Below are 15,885 nucleotides of genomic sequence, written 5' to 3'. Positions count from 1 at the left end.
ATCGAATATTCGAGATATATTGTAGAATAAAGTGAATACAACTACATTTCCACCAAAGCCATTACTTTTTCCGTACATCTACAAGTTGGTGTTTTAAAACAAGTTTTATTATGCCTTAACAGGGAACATTTTGGGTACTTACAAAGTCTTATTGAAGAGCAGTCTGTCATTTTGCTTTGCCGTTTCCTTTGTAACACTGTACTCTCTACAAATTTCTCTAGCATGTTGACAGAACTAAGCATGTCCTCGCCAACTGATGAATGTCCTTGAATAGAGCTGTGAAATCTTGCCAAGGCTTCACAAAGCAGCCAGGCGGCCAGGAACTCCCAACTTCCACACCACCCCGTCCTGTCAACAGCTTGCGGAGTGTTGCAAAGTAGCCTAAAGTGGGATTTTAAACCTGGACCAGTACACCGGGACACTGAATGCGCAAGGGAATTTTTAATTTGCAGTCATTCGGTGTTCGCAGCCCCTATAGTCTCCTACATCCGTGACTTTTCTTTGACATTCGTGCTCTCTCAGCTCGTGAGCTAAATCTGTCCAGAGACGACTGTTTGTATGTCAAGACATATGTTTGGGGCATACAATTCACCACGTCCAATCATATCAAAAATGCGTTTCATCGGGTTAAGATCTGGCGAGTTCGGGGGCCAGGATATCAATTGCAACTCGCCTCTGTGTTTCTCGAACCACTCCATCACACTCCTGGCCCTGTGACATAGTGCATTATATTGTTGTAAGATGCCACTGCCGTTGGGAAACATGATCGTCGTGAAGGGGTGTACGTGGTTTGCAACCGGCCGTCATGGTGCCTTGCACGAGCTCCACCGGAAACATGAATGCCCACGTAAAAATTCCCAAGAGCACAATTGAGCCGCCGCCAGCTCTTCTACGTCCCGCAATACAGGTGTCAAAAAGCCGTTCTCCTGGGAAACGACGGATTCGCACCCTCTCATCGGCATGATGGAAAAGGTATCGGGATTCATCAGACCATCAACGCTCTGCAACTGCGCCAACGTCCAGTGACGACAGTCACGTGCCCATTTCAGCCGTAGTTGCCGATGTCGTAGTGTTAACATTGGCACATACAAGGTCGTCGGCTGCGGAGGTTCATCCTTAGGAATGTTCGGTGCACTGTGTGTTCAGACACACTTGTATTCTTCCCAGCATTAAAGTCTGATATTAGTTCCACCACAGTTCGTCGCCTGTCCTCTTTTACCACTCTGCCCAGCCTACGACGTCTGACATCTGTAATGAGGGGTAGCCACCCAACCCCTCCACGTTTGGACGTTATTTCCCTTGGATTCGCCAACACCACAGCACTCCTCGAACACCCGACAAGTCATGCAATTTCCGAAATGTCGTGCCAATCCTCTGGGCCATCAAAATCTGCCCTCAGTCAAACTCAGATAGATCGCGCGCCTTCCCCATACTACACACGGACAGCACGCTCACTGATACTACATGCACCGTGCGTGTGCCTGACTAGCAGTCATTCCTCGTCAGTAATTGATAGAAGGTAGGTGGTGCTAATGTTCTGGCTAATCAGTGTATGTCTGAGATATGCTTCATGACATCGACGGTGCTCCAGACGACGATGAAAATAAACGTTGTTAAAGAATATTATGTGGAATATTTTTCCCTTCGTGCTTCATATGAACTTAATTTCACATTAGTAGATGATTAATGAGATCATGGGTATGGCGAGGACTGGAAATCACATCAATACGCGGAATAATTCGCCTCTATATTGCATAAAAATGGGTATTTACGATACCAAGTCAGCAAACACCAGTCAGTGTCAGGTCTGGAATATGTAACTACTGACCAAAGAGCCCAAAATAGCTATTATTTGCAGTGAACGAAATATATTCGTATGAAAAAACAGTATGCTGGAGTTGTACCCAAATTTTTGCAAAGTGAACCTTATAGTAGCAGAAAAATCAAAAGGTATTCTTAATATGACATTTTTATTTCAATGCCAGCGATTACAGTACTGTTCTAATTTCCTTCTAGACCCCAATGCCTCCCACCCATGTTTTTCTACCATAAAGGGATATTTCAGAATATCTAAGGGGAAAAATGGCTCTTAACATGGTTTTAAGAAAGGTTTCTCCTGCGAGAGCCAGATATTGTCGCTCATTCGAGATATTAGCAAGTCATTGGACAAAGGTGTGCATGTTGATGCTATGGAATTGGTTTCCCTAAAGTATCTAATGTAGTACCACATGACATTCTGATCCGAAGATTGGTGGAAATAAACATTGATAAAAGGGTGTTTCAGTGCATCCGGGAATTTGTGACTGACCGCAAGCAGAGGGTAAATGTGGGAAGTTTCTCTAAAGTCGGAAGGAGTACAGGGTTTTGTTATAGGGCCACTCGTATTTACGGCGTTTATCAACGATCTGCCGAACGAAATTCGAAGTGAATGCAGCAGATTGTTTGCGACGACTGCATAATACACTGGCGGAAAAAATATCCAAACACTAAGAAGAGGTTCTGATGGATTAACGAACGTTGGTAGCCGAGTTTATATATCTAAAAGATGACGTTGATTCAAATTTCCCGCAAATCGCATTAGCGTGACGCTAGTAGCGACCGCATGCCGTTGTACGTCAGGTTTGCTTAAAATACGGGCTGTACTGTGAGAGACCGATAGTTACCTTTGAGATTGGACAGAATTACTATGAGTGGGTCAAGAATGCTTTTACGACGACGAAAAGGTCAGTATCAACAGCTCACTGCGGTTGAACGAGACCGTATAATAGAGCTACGTGAAAGTGGGTTTTCGTCCCGCGCTATTGCAGAACGACTTGTTTGCTGGAATGTCTCCACTGTGCATGCGTACTGGCAGAAGTGGTCACGACAAGGTACGCTCGCAAGGAGATCAGGCACCGGACGTCCCCGTGGCACCACCGAGAGGAGGACCACCGTATTCGGCGTATGCCTATGGCGCAGCGGAGTGCGTCTGCAGCAGCAATTCGAGTGGCAGTTGGCACCACAGTGATGCAACCAACTGTCCGAAAACGCTTACTTGAAGGACAGCTCGGAGCCAGACGCCCTGCGGCGTGCATTGCTCTTTCCCCAAACCACCGCCGTCTGCAACCTCAGTGGTGTCAAGCTAGCGCTCATTGGAGGATGGAGTGGAGGTCCATTGTGTTTTCAGATGAAAGCCAGTTCCGCCTTGGCGCCAGTGATGGCCGTGTGTTGGTTAGAAAGAGGCCAGGTGAGCGTTTGCAGCGTCAACACGCTGGACCTACACCGGGAGTTCTGGTCTAGGCAGCAATTTCCTATGACAGTAGCAGCACTCTCGTGGTTATCCCACGCACTCTGAACTGCAGATGTGTACGTTCGTCTGGTGATTCGGCCTGTTGTGCTGCCATTTATGAACAGCATTCCCGGGGGTGTTTTTCAACAGGATAATGCACGCCCCCATGCAGCTGTTGTAACCCAACGTGCTCTACAGAATGTCGATATGTTGCCTTGGTCTGCTCGTTCCCCCGATCTGTCCCAATGGAGCAGGTATGGGACATCATTCGACAACTCCAGCGTCATCCACAACCGGCATTAACCGTGTCTGTATTGACCGACCAAGTGCAACAGGCATGTAACTCCATCCCACAAGCTGACATCCGGCACCTGTACGATACAATGCATGCATGTCTGCATGCCTGCATTCAACAGTCAGGTGAATAAGCCTACACAAGTTATTAATGGACCAGCATGGCATATTTGCGATAGCTTCTCTCACGTGGATTTTAACCTGTAGTCTTGTACTTTTAATCAACAAATATATCGAAAAATATATTGCGAAAATGTCCGTATTCTACATTCCATATTTTATGGTGTTTGGATACTTTTTTCTGCCAGTGTATACAGAAAAGTACAGAATACTGGCGATAAATATGTTATTAGAAGCCGTAAATGTACTCCGTAAGTGGGCACCGGTAACGAAATGAAAATAAATCATCAAAAATGAAGTCTGGTATGAATTTGAAGGAAACATAGGCAAGGGGACTTTCAATATTATCTTGGATCGGACGCTCCTGTAGAGAGTGACTCATTTAAGAACCCAACAATCGACGTTAAGGGAGATCTAAAATGGGACACCCATGTAAGAAGTGTATTTTGTAAAGCATACAAGTCCTTACACTTCGTGATGAGGGTGCTAAAGGGCAGCAGTTACCAGGCAAAGGCGCAGTGCTACATATAACACATTAGGCCAGTTTTGGAACATGGAGCAGCCGTATGGTATCTATACCAAACAGGACTCTTTAAGGAACTTGAGATGGTGTAACGAAAGACTGCAACATTCATGCATAACGATTTCTATTCTAAAAGTAGTGTGATAAGTATGATAGAAGAAATTGTGTGGGAGACACTGGGGACGAGAAGGAAACGAACACGGTCATATACCACGTATGATACCTACACACTTGGGGAGAGTTGAGCAGTCGACTAGCAAAGCCCTGTTACATAAGTAGGATAGAACATCCGCAGAAGGTAAAAGGTAGATCGCAGAAAACGATAGAAATAATTCGTTTGTAAATCGAGGAATTGATGATTGGAATGCATTACCTGCAGCTGGGCTAGAGCCTTTTCCCAAAAATGTAAGATGCTTCAAGAATAGGCTTCATCATTCTGTAAATTATGTGTAAATTTCCATGTAATATTGACATGTTTTAATGCAATGCTCAGCTCACAGTAAATTGTAATATTAAGGCATCCGAATAATTTAACGTATATGTGAATTTGTATATGAACGTGCTGTATTTACGTTAGTAGCAAGCTCAACCCATAGTATTGTAAGCTGTAGTGTTAAGCACAGAAAATGAAATGAAATGTCGTATGGCTTTTAGTGCCGGGATATACCAGGACGGGTTCGGCTCGCCAGGTGCAGGTCTTTCTATTTGACACCCGTAGGCGACCTGCGCGTCGTGATGAGGACGAAATGATGATGAAGACGACACATACACCCAGCCCCCGTGCCATTGGAATTAACCAATTAAGGTTAAATTCCCCGACCCGATCAGGAATCGAAGCCGGGACCCTCTGAACCGAAGGCCAGTACTCTGACCGTTCAGCCAACGAGTCGGACAGCACTGAAAATACTTCAGTTGTGTATGAATTTGTACACGATGATGCTGGATTTAGAATGTTAAACTGGTAGTATTTCTTGTAATATTTTTTTTTCCATGGAATTGCTTGTTGTACTGTTGTTGTAGTTGTTGTTGTTGTTGGGAAATTATGTTTTAACTTTACTTTATTTACACACTACTGTAAGTAATCATTACCACCGGGATATTTCCCAGTTGAGATGTATTTGTTAATAATAATAATAATAATAATAATAATAATAATAATAATAATAATAATAATAATAATAATAATAAGAAGAAGAAGAAGAAGAAGAAGAAGAAGATTCCATCACGAAACGAAAACCTCTTCGAGATATCGATAATTCGTGTTATAGAAATTTGACTGCAGATTGCCTGCTTGTACTTTGTGAGAGTTACGACTTGACGACGAAGTACATCCTCGTTAAAGATATGGTCTTCATATGGTATCGTAAGCATTCTACTCCACATCCACATTTCAAAGGCATACACTCACTTCACCGACGAAGTATTTGGAGTGCACCTTCCTACACTATAAAGCAGCAACGATAACATGTAATACTTCTTTTTTTTTTTGCTATTTGTTTTAAGATGCACCGACACAGATAGGTCTTATGGCGACGATAGGATAGGAAAGGCCTAAGAATGGGAAGGATGCGGCCGTGGCCTGGTGTGAAAATGGGAAACCACGGAAAACCATCTTCAGGGCTGCCGACAGTGGGGATCGAACCCACTATCTCCCGGACGCAAGCTCACAGCTGCGCGCTCCTAACCGCCAACTCGCCCGGTAACTTGTAATACTTTACGACATACCAAGGGATTTCAAACAGAGTGTTGTACACAAGATGCTATAATTTCCGAAACGCGCTGCTTGCAGTACCAAGTTTGGTTTTGATTTTGACATCTAATTCATGTATGGGTCATCATCTTGATACTTGAAATGCGACACCAATTTTATAGTATTCCCGTCCAGTAGCGTAATAATAATAATAATAATAATAATAATAATAATAATAATAATAATAATAATAATAATAATGGTGGTGATGGTGATTTTTGTTTTAAAAGGAAGCACAACTAGGTAAGCATCCTCTCTGAATAAATAAAGTGAAAATAATTTTAAAATAGAACAAAATTATTTATTCAACGAAGTAAATCTGAAATGAATTACAAAACAAAACAAAACAAAAATGATTGTATGAAGCCGAAAAGGTCACTAAGGAATCAAAGAGGGACGTGTGTTGCCTGAGTAACAAAACACTTGAAAATTAAATACCCTTGATTAATCCACTGTCACACATAAAGCGGATGACGAGATCAGCAATAGTCACATCGTCGGCTAGTATGCATGTGAGTTAGTGATGGGACATTCGATTCATTTTACTGAATCGATTCATTTGATTCCGTTCACGTTACTGAATCGATACAGTGATCCGATTCACGGCTCATTGGTCACCGCTCCTACTGCATCTGTGTACTATGTGCTGGTAAGAGAGCAGCAACAGCATTCAGTGCTCGCAGCTCCCATCTGGTCTTCATACTATGAACTCCTTTCTTAGAAAAAATGCTAGTTACTCTAATACATCGAAAGTTTCCGGTGACGCAGGGTGGGAAAGGTTAGGATTAGGAAGGTAGCAGCCATGGCCTGAATTAAGGTACAGTCCCAGCATTTTCTGGTGTGAAAATGGGGAAACTACGGAAAACCATCTTAACGGCTGCCGACGGTGGGATTCGAACCCACCATCCCTCGAATGCAAGCGCATAGCCACGCGATATTAACCGCACGACAACTCGCTCAGTCATTTTTGAAAATATGTATTTTTCTATCAGCTGAGGATTTTTTTAAATCGTCATATTTTGTATAGGCTACCCGAGATGTACAGTAACCCGCTGGTTTTCTGATTCAGCATACTGTTATTGCGTCTGTCCACATATAATTGAAGTCTTGTGCAACGATGTGACATATGAACTGAGAGAATACTGAGCCGTTCTTCCCAATATAAAACAGGTACTTTTGAGGGGTCATGACCATGAATCATAGTCATAGGGCAGGCTAGAATCGAGTTTAATTGTCAAATGTCAACTAAGTTATAAGACTACGATTCATTAAACTAATAAATAGTATAACCTAATAGGCTACCTACTTACTACCTCCTTCAAAATTATGTTGTGACTACCTTTATAACACTGCAAATAAATCCATTTATTATTTAAACCTCCCTTGTAAGAAGAGGACAGTGAATGAAAATGGGTATTATTTTCAAATGAGCTGAGCTCGAGAGTCCATTATAGCATACGATTCTTTCAGTGTAGCATGGTTCACTGTATGTCTCGCTGCAGTGAGCCGATAAGGAGCCATGTGCCGGGCTGAGTGGCTCAGACGGTTAAGGCGCTGGCTTTCTAACCCCAACTTGGAAGGTTCGATCCTGGCTCAGTCCGGTGGTATTTGAAGGTGCTCAAATACGACAGCCCCGTGTCGGTAGATTTACTGGCACGTTAAAGAACTCCTGCGGGACTAAATTCCGGCACCTCGGCGTCTCCGAAGACCTTAAAAAGTAGTTAGTGGGACGTAAAGCAAATAACATTATTATTAAGGAGCCGTGTGTATCTTGTGTCTCACTGAGCCGGCTCGTTCACGATTCTTTCGGAGTGCCATGGCTCACTGTATGTCTCGCTGCAGCGGAAGCTCTGCTCTCCGCGTGTCCAGTGAGCCGATAAGGAGCCGTGTGTATCATGTGTCTCACTGAGCCGCGCTCGTTCACGATTCTTTCGATGTGCCATGATTCACTGTCTCGCTGCAGCGGAAGCTCGGCTCCCCGTCAACGACCAGTGAGTGCGCCACTCAGCACTGTCCACTGGGAGTAAGCTGAATCGTGTGCCGTGAGCTCGCCGTTCCTGTGAATCGATTCACTCGGACACTTGAATGAATCGATACACTGCTTCGAATCATGCATTCAGTTGCCAACACTAATCTGAGTGTCTCCTCCAGGGCGAGACTCCGTCTTAGGCCAGAGATATCGGCGTACACTGTGAGCATATGGGCCACGGTGAAGTCGGCACCGCAAGAAAATAAGGGGGAGGGGGGTCTTCCCTTTTTATTAAATGCGTAGATCGTCCATGACCTGTCTTCAGCCTACGCAATACTATGGCCTCTCTCCGTGAAGGACTGGAAGTGGACCAAGTAATAATAATAATAATAATAATAATAATAATAATAATAATAATAATAATAATAATAATAATAATAATAATCACTCTCCTGGCGCTACAGCCCATGAAGAGCCCTGGCTTTTCCAATAGCACTCTCCCACTCCTTTCGGTCCAGAGCATTCCATTCCTTCTTCAGCCCTGGATCCCTAACAACTCCAGATCTTTCGAGACCTTGAGACTTTCTCCAGCCGTCTTTGGGTTAGCGTCCACGAGCCCTTATCTGAGGGCTGAGTCCTGATCCTTCTTCCACTTTCTTGTGCCAGACTCCTCACTTTCATCCAACTTATCCGACCTCCTTTGGTCAACACTTATTGTTTTCCGACCCTGACGCTATTAGAGCATTCGAGGACTACGGATTTTTTTTCCATTTTCACGCCCTTCGTGGCCCTTGTCTTTGTTTGGCCGGTATCGGATCCCTTCCATCCTTTCTCTCTGATTTGTGATAATGAAAAATTGTTGCCTAGTTGGACTTCCTCTTAAAACAACAATCACCACCACCACTTACTCAGCTGGCGCCATAACTGTGAAGAGCCCTGGTTTCTCCAATAGCGTTCACCCACTCCTTTCGGTCCTGAGCTCTCCTGCAGCCCTGGACTCCTAACAATTCCAGATCTCTCGAGACGTTGACCTGCCATCTTGTCCTTGGTCACCCGAGTCTTTGTTGGCCGCCAACATGTTTGTAGAGGACCAGGTTTGCTGCTCGGTCATGGTCCATGCTTACGAGGTGTCCGAGGTGCCCAAGTCTCCTCTTTTTGGCCTCTGCAACTATCTGGAGGTCACCGTACTTCTTCGTTGGTCAGGATGCGCTACTCTCCTCGATCGTAAACCGCGCCGAAGACCTTTTTCAAGATCCTTCTCTCCCACATCTGTAGAAAGTTCTTGTCGCGCTCTTTAGGGCCCACGTCTTGCATGCATACAAAAGCACTGAACGGATTATGCCAACGGCCGTAGCCGTGTTGAAACACCGGATCCCGTGAGATCTCCGAATTAAGCAACATTGGGCGTGGTCAAGATTTGGATGGGTTGCCACGCGCTGTTGGTGGGGATAAGGGAATGGAGGAGCGGAAAGGAACTGGCCATCCTAACGTTTGTAAACTTCGTCTCAGGCACACCTCTGCGGAGTTTCGGACCTGCCTTCGGGCAGAATACACCCTTACCTTACCTTGTTTTCGTCAGTCATCAGAACTCCTAGGTACTTGAACTGCGCCTCGCCTCTCTCTCTCCCGTATGTATGTTAAGTGCACAGCCCGGAGGCTGGTTTGGACCTCCTCAGTTCCACCATCAGCCGTCGTAGGTGGTCCAAACGTCACTGCAGAGGCGTACTAGGGAAATGAGGAGTGGGGAGGTTCGCTGTTGCTTTCCTCACTGCGCCAGAAGTTGCAATTACATCTCAGTCTGCCAAGCCCACTCAAATGCCCGCACCAAACGACCCTAGGAGTAACATTTTTACACCATTCCTAACAGGGACCGGCTACATAAGGAATGGCATTATTAGCATCACTCTACCACGGTCTAAGGAATGGCATTATTAGCATCACTCTACCACGGTCTAAGGAATGGCATTATTAGCATCACTCTACCACGGTCACTTTCATGTTGTCAAAGCCAGGAATGAGACTGAGATAGATCAATGAAAGTAACACCTGAAGACATAGTGCAGTGCAGTAGCGGCGACTGAGAATTAAAAGTGCGGGAGCAAAACATTTACAGACAACAAACAGTATCCGGGTTTGTGGGATATGACGTTATGTTATTTGCTTTACGTCCCACTAACTATTATTACGGTCCTCGGAGACGCCGAGGTGCCGGAATTTAGTCCCGCAGGAGATCTTTTACGTGCCAGTAAATCTACCGTCACGAGGCTGTCGTATTTGAGCACCTTCAAATACCACCGGACTGAGCCAGGATCGAACCTGCCAAGTTGGGGTTAGAAGGCCAGCGCCTTAACCGTCTGAGCCACTCAGCCCGGCTAGGATATAACGGACGTCGAGGGGGTTATACATCAAAACTGAGAAACAAAGCTACAATATACTAAGTTGTTTGATGCTCTCGGATTGAATTTTGACCGAGAGGTAAAGGTTGACAGTTTACCAATTCAATAGAAATAGAATAGAAATATATTTATTTAAAGTTAATAACAAGTAGGACCAGAGGTCTCTTTGACTGTAACTAACTGCTACTTTAACTTAAATGTATCAGCTAATATACACAACCTAACAAAAAATACATAAAAAGCGTAAGATACATTTTCCTATTGAGGATATAAGAATAAGATTAAAACTAATAATAATAATAATAATAATAATAATAATAATAATAATAATAATAATAATAATAATAATAATAATAATTGTGCCGGGCGGTACACCTCTACGACGCGAGTTCAATCTTGCGCCAATTGAAACTCCCCTACAGGAGAAGCTCTGAACTTTAAAAACTGAACTAACTCTACTGGTTATCAGAAGATGTCACTGTGTGTTTTTGATTTGCTTTTGTTTTCATTGATCAAGAAGTGTGGACATTCTCTAACAGATGTCTCTACCAAAAACTATAGTAATACACTCTGGTGCAATGGAATGAACTCCCTTGAAGAAATTTTGTATTCATAAGTTTTGTCTTTACAAAATTTTGTTCCGTGGTTTGTGGGTTGGCAATATTAACCCTTTCTTTCCGCCTGTTTTGAATTTAACCAATCAGTAATTTCTGTAATTAATTTTCCTCCAATCATAGCTTTCTTCTTCAAATTTCCATGTGTAATTCATAGTTTACCAATAAAAATTGAGGGGGTGTGTCTACTCATTCTTGAAAGGTCTCGAATTTTCCACGAGGGTATTAAAACTGCTGATTTTCTTGTCTCCGGGCCACTCGTATAACATCTAACTCAGTGTGTGAATATGTAGCAGAGGGCGGGAAGCGCCTCGTTCTTCAGACAGCAGTTCTTCAACAAGGTAATGGCCTTTTAACATCTTTATTTCTTGCTAGCTCAGCAGTCTAACTCTCGGGGAGGGTTCGAAACCTTTAATATGTAACCCATCTCTTTAAAATGTAAATTGCTTTTCAGTCTATGTAAAAAACTACCAATTTCTTTTACTGTAAAGCGGGGATAGAGAGTGCTTTACCCTCTCGAGCTCCCCTTCATTTTTGAAATTGAGGTGACTACGTTTTCATAACCGTTTCTTCTCTTCCTTAATGGATTAAAGTTTTCTCATACGAGTCACCTCCCTAGCTTGGGATTAGCCCCTGTGTATCGGCCTAGAGCCACTTAGGTTTTAAAATGTGTATTTAGGAGTGCAAGTTCACGCCTCCAGTCCTTTCTGTACTTTGGACCAGTAACTTAACCTGATGTTTTGTTTTCTTCATGCGAAGGCCCTGTATGTTGGGTATGAAATACCCCTGTTTCTTTGTGTGCCTTGAGGGCAGATAGTAGTGAAGTTTGTTGTGGCCTTTGATAGGCTTGTAAAATTGAGAGCAGGTCCGCTCTTTCTGGTATTATTAAGCGCGTGCAAGAGCTCCAGGTAATTAAGGGTTTTCTGCCCTTTGGTATTTTGTGATTGTGAGCTGAGAGCTCAAGAATTGATGAATTTGGGCCCGTAGCCCAGAATTTGTAAAGACCACTTAACTGGTGCTTTTCTTGTAAAGCGGCATTGTACCTAATTTTTCTTTGTTATTTCCCCTAGTGGAAACTGGTTAAATTTTTCTCTAATCTTGGACTTCTTGATTGTGTACCTGATTTAACTTCTTGTTATCTGTTGTACGCTCAAAAATTCTATGTTACCGTTGTTAAGTTTTGAAAGTCTATTTGAAAATTGTTAAGTTTTGAAAATATAACCTTTATTGAAAATTTAATTCATCTTTCGGACTTGTAGTTAGACCCATTCCAGCCCGCACCTTCTTTCACCTCTGACTTCCACGGATAACTCCGTAATAATAATAATAATAATAATAATAATAATAATAATAATAATAATAAAAATAGCTTTTTGAGATTTTGATTCAATACTGTAGGATAAAACTTTCACCACAGGAATAATATTATAAATTTATTACAATTAAAAAGAAGTACGGTTGAATGTACAATTAAAATCGTTTAGTATTTGACTACACACTAAAAGACGAACAGACACTCAAGAGACTGCTAGACTAATTTATGCGCGCGGTAAGTGGGCGAACCAGACCTCAGTGTGCATGACCTTGGGAAAAAATTTAAAAAATTATCCCTGCTACCGTTCCTCACAGCACATGCAAAGTCTACACTACTTGCTGTTGCGCTATACAATTCAGTTAGACAGGACGAACAACATTTTGTGCGAATTTCTGCGAAACATTTTGTTAATAATTAAAGAAAACAAAGGAAAGAATTTGCTGATAAGACAACAGGGCTTGTTCAAATTGCTTTGTTTAATAATTCCTATAATTCCTAGGTTCAGCCAGCTAAAATGGAATAAAGATGTAATATTTTCCCCACAAAGTGGGGGGCGACTGTTCACACTCGCAGCCCCCGTCATCGTCGTTACCGGTGCAGTGTAACCACTATGTCTTGCCAGCAAAGGCATTCTCTCGTACGTGCCACCTGCATATTCATCTATATCTCCCTTGGTCAATTCTTGTTCATTTCTGACTCCGACGGTATTAGAATTTTCGAAACCTAGGGAGTCTATCATGTTCATGCCCTTCGTGGTCCTTGTATCTCTCTTTGGCCTATACCTTTATTTTTCGAACTCTCGGATCCCTTCCATTTTTTATCTCCGATTAGTATTATATAGAGGATGGTTGCCTAGTTGTACTTCCCCTTAAAACAATTATCACCATTTCGTCTGATACACTTCAGTTATACCAGTTTATAGTCGTAAATGAAGAAGATTTTTCCACGCCGTCATCAAAACCAACTCAAAGAGATAAAGCGCAACCACAATACAATCACACACTCGTAGAACACAGCTGATAATCGTGTTGGTTTACTACCACTAATCACCATGCTCATTATGCATATTCAAGTACAAACTAATCTACTCAAGCATCTTTAACAAAATATTTATTTATAGATCATAACTGGCATAAATTGTGATTATCAGATTATTTTTCCATTCAAGTATCTCCTGAAAGAGGAAAAACTGAAATTTCTTCTTTGTTTAGTATCATAAATCTATTATATACCGAGCTCGATAGCTGCAGTCGCTTAATTGCGGCCAGTATCCAGTATTGGGAAGATAGGGGGTTCGAACCCCACTGTCGGCAGCCCTGAAAATGGTTTTCCGTGGTTTCCCATTTTCACACCAGGCAAATGCTGGGGCTTTACCTTAATTAAGGCCACGGCCGATTCCTTCCCACTCCTAGCCCTATCCTGTCCCATCGTCGCCATAAGACCTATCTGTGTCGGTGCGACGTAAAGCAACTAGCAAAAAAATAAAAAAATCTATTATACTTGGGGACTAAACATGACAGTCTCAGTTCCTGAAAGTGAACTGTAAGTCAACAGTCAATCACACCTTGCACCGTGCTGAGTTAACAAGTTCTAAGTGATCCTTGTTTGGTGCGGAGAGGTTGCCAAACCACTTTCTTCCACACTCTCTTCAGTCAGCTTAATGATTATGAGTTCGGAGTGAAAATTAGAGGAAGAAATATCTAAGAACTTCGATATTACGATGACAATTCTAGAATAAACTGAACTGCTGATGAAGTAGGCTAATTAAGTACTTGGGGACAAAACATGACGCCGTCGCCTGACACCACTACTCTTAAGCCGCAGCCCGGTGTCTATTAGCTGCTTATAGGATTTACTACGATAATGTAGCCGCAGTTGCCAAATTGTCTACTGCACTCGACTTTCATTAAGGTGACACCGTCTAATTATTGATTATGCTTACATGTTAAATAAAGCCAGCGACAAAGTCCAACACTGTCTTGGACCTTTGCAATTTCCGAACCATTCTTTAATGTTAATAATAGCTCTCACTGTCGCCTCTTAACTATTATGAAGTGACTATGAACTGTATCTGAGGTTCTGAGATTTCCATTTGCCTTAGACATAGCCACAGTTTTTCATGTTCCACACAAACAAATATCTTACTATAATCAATAAAGCACAGGTGTACATATTTACAGTATTCACGGACCTATTCCATAGTCCACTACATATTCGCGATATAACCTCTCAACTTCATGTACCTTAAAAATTCCTGCCTGCATAATTTCCTATTCTATATTCGGCAAAATCTAAGTGGCATATGAAATTAAGTCAATAGTGCGATAGTCTGAGCGCGGAACAAGAATGGGTTAGTCCAGTCCTTTGGTATTATGTTTGTTCTCTATATTTTACGAGAAAGGAATGTTATTGTTTGAACAGGCAACAGCTTGATCAACCCAACAGCTGTGTTTTCAATGCTCGGGGATATTTTATTCACAATTGATGTCTAAATCCCAGATAATCCACTAGATGCCCGTTAACAATCTATGGAAATATTAATATTTAATTTTCTGTAGTTATAATATTAACTTATTTCCTAATTCAACATCAAGTACAGTGCACAGTAGATAATACTTTCCTCTTTTACAATATCTACCTCAGTACACAGAAAAACCAGGTGAAGGGCATGTAATATGTGCCCTTCAAAGCAGTAGTAAATATAGCTTCAAGATGAGTACGTAAGAACTATCACCGAAGTATCATTATTAGAGTTGCGGAAGCACTTCAAATGAAGAAGGAATGCAATGTCAAGGAGTATAAAAACACATTACATAGAGACAATCGGAGATCATTACTGATTTTCTCTTGGAATTTTTTGATGAGTTTTTTGTTATTCTTATAAAAGGAGAAAAGCACCTTGTCATCTCATATGAAGTTATTTACTAATAAAAAATCCATATTATTCTAGTGTGGCTAAAGAGTGAATATATTGAACCCATGACCTTTGTGAACCACCAATATGCCATGACCTTTATTTTCAAAATATTGCTGGGGATTTGCAGATCGGACACATAAGGCAATGTGAAATGAAGGTGCGTAGATGATTCAATAAGAGCTCCCACACGTACATGTTGCGCTTTGTCAATACATTTCCCATCATACATGATCACGCACACCATCACTTACATTCACCTCCATTGGACTACATTATAAATGGAAGTATTCGAGATCAAAATATAAAATAGATTATTATAAGTTTTCGATATATTTTAAGGCCAGTGGTGGTGGTGGTTGTGGTGGTGGTGGTGATGATTATTATTTTAAGAGGAAGTACAACTACGCAACCATCCTCTGTATATCACTAACCAGAGAGAAAAAAAATGAAGGGGTCCAACACTTCGAAAAATGAAGGTATCGGCCAAAGAAAGACAAGGGCCACGAAGGGCGTGAAAATAAAAGAATCCCTAGATCTCGAATACTCTAATACTGTCTGGGTCGGAAAGGAACAATACTTGACCAAGGGAGGTCGGATAGGATAGATAAAATTGAGGAGCCTGGCACAAGTAAGTGGAAGCAATGCCAGGACTCGGTTAAGGGCCCCGTGGTTGCCAACCCTCGCTCCGAAGTTGAGAGGCCCTGGGGACCTGTTTAGTA

Source organism: Anabrus simplex, chromosome 7 (assembly GCF_040414725.1).
Source record: "Anabrus simplex isolate iqAnaSimp1 chromosome 7, ASM4041472v1, whole genome shotgun sequence".
NCBI lineage: Eukaryota > Metazoa > Arthropoda > Insecta > Orthoptera > Tettigoniidae > Anabrus > Anabrus simplex.
The sequence above is the reverse complement of the archived record's forward strand: the minus strand, read 5'-3'. Positions refer to the sequence as shown.